The following is a 5,567-nucleotide window of genomic DNA, read 5'->3' as shown; positions in this document are numbered from 1 at the left end:
TGTTCTGGCTTCAAGAAGGTATGGCTTATTGTATAAGAAATAGGTAATATATTGCATGCTTAAACCAAATTATTATGTAAAAGCCCTTTCTCATGCACATGCTCTTCTGTGTTAATATACAAAAGATCCCAATCAATTACACATTACTAATTTATGAATTATACCAAATACAGGGTGTGGCAAAAATAGGTTTATAGTTGTTCATATGGAAAATAATACAATAATTACTAAATAATAATCTTACCTAATAATAGAGAAACATGTAAATTGACCATACCTCTGCTATGCCCACAGCCAATCAGAGTGAGTATGCAAATTAACCCAATAAAGATGGAGGTTAATTTGTATACATACCTGGGTCCTGGGAACCTCCTCTGCACCCAGGTCACTCCCAGCCGGCCATCGGAGGGAAGGGGCAGAGCTGGCGATGGGAGGGGCGGGGGGGGGGGCCTGCCCAAGCCTAAAGCCTCAGGCGGAGGCTTTAGACTTGGGCAGGGGCTGAGCCTGGGATTGGAGGGAAGGGGAAAAAATATCAATGGAAACCTCAGATGAAGATAAAAAGAAAAATAAAGAAAGAAATGTCATATCCTATGAAAGACACATCTTGAAAATGCCTAAAGAAAGTTGTCATTTTTTCATAGTGAGGGGACTGGAGTCCGTGTTGATGAAAATACCTTGGTGGCTATGGTGACTGGGAGTGGCTGCAGCAGCGGGGTGATGGGGCTGGTGCCTTCCCCTGATCAGCCTGGTCACCTCCTGCAAAGGGAGGCCAATGGGGAGCGGGCCTAAGCCATCAGTAGGACATCCCCTGAGGGCTCCCAGTATGTGAGAGGGGACAGGCTGGGCTGAGGGACCCCTCCCCAGTGCACAAATTTCATGCACTGGGCCCCTAGTAATAAAATAACCTCTGATTATTTTTGTACTCACAACTGTAAACCTAACTTGCCCCACCCTGTCTATAGGTCTTTGTACATGCAAACCCAGGGAAAAGCCCCAAGACTGGGAATCTACCTCCGTAAGCAGAGGGCAGATAGTGATGGAAGAAAGAGGCTACCACTCCAGTGTAGCAACTAACAGAGTTTATTAAGGGAAACTTACATACGGGATCCATCTTGGGCAGCTGCAAGATGAAGTGGATACCCTTCACGCCACTTGGCAGGTGCCAGAGAATTACATAGGGTAATGGCAGGAACAGTCATGGGTACTAGTATGTGAATGCTACCAGGTACAGGAATTTGCACACTTGACCAGATCAGGACAATAGCCTTCCTAGGAGCCAGCACATAGCATGAGGCAGGAGAGGGGGGCGGTGTACGTCTGAAGAAAACTGATTACAGACAGTCCTCTGGAAAGATGTTTCAGATAGGCTTGGTGGTAATTTTCCTTAGAAAGCACTTCAAGGTCAATTTAGAGTGCATAAGCCTTGTTGATTTTTCTGTTTTAAAAATGTCAAGCCAGTTACCGGGTCCTGAAGCTGCAGAGCCTGCCATCAGGATACATCTGTGCTCTCTCTTCTTGGCTCTGGTAGGCACAACGTGGCCCATCTGGTTCTTAGGGGGCCAATGTTCAGAACATGATGCTATCTACCTGCAGAGGAAGTCCCATACAGGAAAGGTGAGAAACACCAGGTTCAATAACCCATGCAGAGTGCCTTTGATTCTAGATCAGAAGTCTGGGAATTGGCAGCCTCTAGATTGCCCACAGAAAGATTTGTCCACACAGTGTTTTCTTTTAAAACAAATTATCAATATTTTACTAAGGTGATATTTTATATTAAAATCTGCATTTCAGCCTCTTTATATAAATATCAGAACTTCTAGTGACATTGGGTTTCCATTCCTATCTGACAACAACAACCTGTCTAGATGAAAGATATACCCACTCTTTTCTTCCTTCCTTTCCTTCCTTCTTTTCTTTCTTTCTTTCTTTCTTTCTTTCTTTCTTTCTTTCTTTCTTTCTTTCTTTCTTTCTTTCTTTCTTTCTTTCTTCCTTCCTTCCTTCCTTCCTTCCTTCCTTCCTTCCTTCCTTCCTTCCTTCTTTCTTTCTTTCTTTCTTTCTTTCTTTCTTTCTTTCTTTCTTTCTTTCTTTCTTCTTTCTTTCTTTCTCACATTTCTCACCATTATTATCACTTAGTATCATTTTCTAATAATTGTGCACTGTTGTGTTGTATGTCTCACACCCAGTCTGTTGATGCTCATCTATGTTCCCTGCTTGCATCTATAGACATTTAAATTAGTAACTCCTATTCTAGCGTATTTTTTTCTAGTTAGAAACATTTTATTTACATGTTTAAATAAAAACCCACATTTTCAAACCATAAGATGTTAATACATTCAACAAAAATTTATATTATCTTACCGATGTGAATTTACAGAGTAATAATCCAGATCCATTTTTATTAGATAGTTAGATTTTACATACATCAAAATAACTTTTCCCTAAACGGTGAACTTGAGAACTTCAGTCCTCTCTTTCGGGACTTGCACTTCTTGATGAGGAATGACTTCCTGATGAGGAATGACTTCTTTTGGAAATGGACATCTGGACTTTGATTAGCTGCTTCTTGGTCATGAAAGAGACCTGCATTTGATCTTGACCTTCATGGTGATCTCAGTCCTTTTATAGAACCAGACCTAGATCACATGAGTGAAGTTGATCGTGATCTATGAAGAGACACAGATCTTGATCATCGAGGAGATGCTGATCTTGACTTCCTTCTCCTGCTACTGCTTTGTGAGTGAGAGTACTGTCTACCTCTGGATCTGGAATGTCATCAAAACTGTGACCTGCTGCTTCTTTTTCACCAGCTATAGCAATGACAATCATAAGCATAATGTCCTTTTTACCACACCCATAGCATCTACCATTTGGATCAAAGAGACATCAGGCAGGTGGTCTATCAAAACGAAATCTCTGAAGCCTGCCTGTTGATAGTTCAACCCCCGGGAACTTCAAATCACTTTGCCATCCAGGCCTCGATCTGCATCTTCTGCATCTCTAGTGTCTTCAAATTCCACATAGGCAAATCCTGAAGGATTTCTTGCAATCCACACAATTCTTAAGGGACCATAATAACTGAAAGCCCTTTATAACTCCCCTTTGCCAGCACCAATTCCCTTGGTTTCTCTCCCTATTGCCAGTAGCATGTCTTGATGACTGGCCTGTGAGCTCGGCTTCTTCAGCTCCGCAGTGCCCAGGGTGCGAGTAGTACAAAAAAGCTGCAAAGACCTATTAGACCAATGGTCCCAATGGCACTACCCTGTTCTACTGTATTTTATTTTAAAACCCTGATTTGGCTTTAATTGGCTGGCTTTAATTGGCTTGCTTTAAGCTAACAAGAACTAAGTCACCATCCTGTAGACTTTACATTCAAGCTGGAAAAAGGCACACATATTCATTTACTCAGTCAACACTTCTTGAGTACTTGCTATGTTCAAGGCATTGTGCTGGATGTTGGGATACAATTATTCAAAACAATTCCATTGCCCCATGACTTCACAGTCCAATTGTAACATCATTATTATAATCATATGATAATGACAGTTCAATTCAATTATAAAATTGATGAATATTTGCTATGCAAAGTAAATGGTTGCTGTGGGAAAGTGGAAGAGGAAACAGTAATTTACATAAAACAACTAAGGAGCCGAAACCGGTTTGGCTCAGTGGATAGAGCGTCGGCCTGCGGACTGAAGGGTCCCGGGTTCGATTCTGGTCAAGGGCATGTACCTTGGTTGCGGGCACATCCCCAGTGGGAGGTGTGCAGGAGGCAGCTGATCAATGTTTCTCTCTCATCGATGTTTCTAGCTCTCTATCCCTCTCTCTTCCTCTCTGTAAAATATCAATAAAATATATTAAAAAAAAAAAACAACTAAGGAAACTTTCCCAAATATAACATGCTCTCTGACCTTGGAATGAGTGGATAATGTGATACTCTGAAATATACCTATAGTGCAGAACTAGCAAATGTCACATAAGAATTACCTGGGATACTTGTTTTCTGAGATTAGGATTCAACTCTGAACCTGGAATAAACATGAGTCAACCATTCTTTGATGATACTGAAGTCATCTCATGATGTCACTGGGTCTTCAGGAGCATCAGCCTTCACTGTACTATTTCATGTCATTGGAAAAGTCCCTTAATCTCTCTGGGCCTCATCATCCACTCCTGTAAATGATCATTAAGGTCCCTTCAGCCTGAAAGTCCTATGGCCTTTGAATGAAAGGGCTAAAGATGTATGACAAAGGGTGTACAGCATTTGCAGATATCATATGACATGCTTTATGGACACCAAGGCATCCTTGAGGGATGGGGTAAGTTTGGCAAGGTGATATTTTAAACTCTAGGTCTTTAAGGAATTTGATGGTTTATTTTAACGGAGAGAACTAAAGAGAGTGTCATAGGTTGAAGATGAGCAATAAAGGTAAAGATACAAAATATAAGCTTATAGGTTTGGCACTAAAAAAGAGAGAGAGAGAGAGAGAGAAAAGCTCAGATCAAGGTCAAGTGAGGTCTGTAAGTTGAAGGAATTAGATCCTAGGGTAGAGGATTTAGTCTTGATCCAATAGCAATGATTGAAGTGATGCTTTAAGAAGACTATTTGGACAATTTTGTAAACCAGGATACTGCTTTCCCACCCCCCAGCCCTCAACATCATTGACTGAAATTCATCAAAGCCACCCACCTAGCCTCCTGAGTTCCTGTGCAACAAAGGCCTGGAACCCTTTGGGTCTTAAAGGAAATGATCATAATCTAAAGTCTATTGAACTATGAGAAATAAAGCTGTGGTTAAAATAAAATTTTGAACTCAAGTGGCCTTACAGATAAATATATATTTTTAAAAGCCAATGGCTGAAAATTTTTCAGTCTACAGTCTGAGTTGATCCCAGGTAATTTGCTATTGTCAGCCATTTTTCTATCCCTCCTTGGCTAATAAAATACAAGGATTTGTTGACACAGTTAAAAGAAGAAAGAAAAATAGAGTTCATTGATTTTCAGTCTCTGACTTATAATATGATCTACCTGGTTACCTGTAAATGGCAGGTGGAGCATTATTTTCCTGGATTATTTGGTTCAAGAAGTTTGAGATTGAGTTTTTTAAAGTCTCTCACCTCTTTTAAAAATTAAATATGAGCCAGGCTGGTGTGGCTCAGTGGTTGAGCATTGGCCTATGAACCAGGAGGTCACAGTTTGATTCCTGGTTAGGGCACATGCCCAGGTTGCAGGCTCAATCCCCAGTAGGTGGCATGTATGAGGCAGCCAATCAATGATTCTTTCTCATCATGTGATATTTCTATCTCTCTCCCTCTGCCTTCCTCACTGCAATCAATAAAAATATATTTTAAAAGTTAAAAATAATCTGCAATAATCTGCTATGTTGGCCCAGTAGAATTGGGGTGATAAGCACCAATAAGATGATTTCCAAGATAAGTTTATTTAAAACACAAGGATAGAACCAACCGCCTGCCAGGATCCCTGGCTAAATCACCAAGCATCCCAATAGCACTAACCTGAACTATCAGGGCCCTCTTCAGTCCTTCACAGCATCTTCAGAAGCAATTTTT

At 40.8% G+C, this 5,567-nt stretch overlaps 1 pseudogene across 1 annotated transcript; it reads right to left on the bottom strand.

The window, feature by feature from the left end:
• Nucleotides 1-2,638: 2,638 nt before the first annotated feature.
• LOC308244156 (serine/arginine-rich splicing factor 7-like) lies at nucleotides 2,639-3,146 on the bottom strand (annotated as a pseudogene). Its single transcript has one exon. The product of its transcript is annotated as a serine/arginine-rich splicing factor 7-like (transcript).
• Between the last annotated feature and the right edge of the window lie 2,421 nt (nucleotides 3,147-5,567).

Source organism: Plecotus auritus (assembly GCF_963455305.1).
Source record: "Plecotus auritus genome assembly, chromosome: 3".
Lineage (NCBI taxonomy): Eukaryota > Metazoa > Chordata > Mammalia > Chiroptera > Vespertilionidae > Plecotus > Plecotus auritus.
This window is presented reverse-complemented; position numbering and strand designations above follow the sequence as displayed.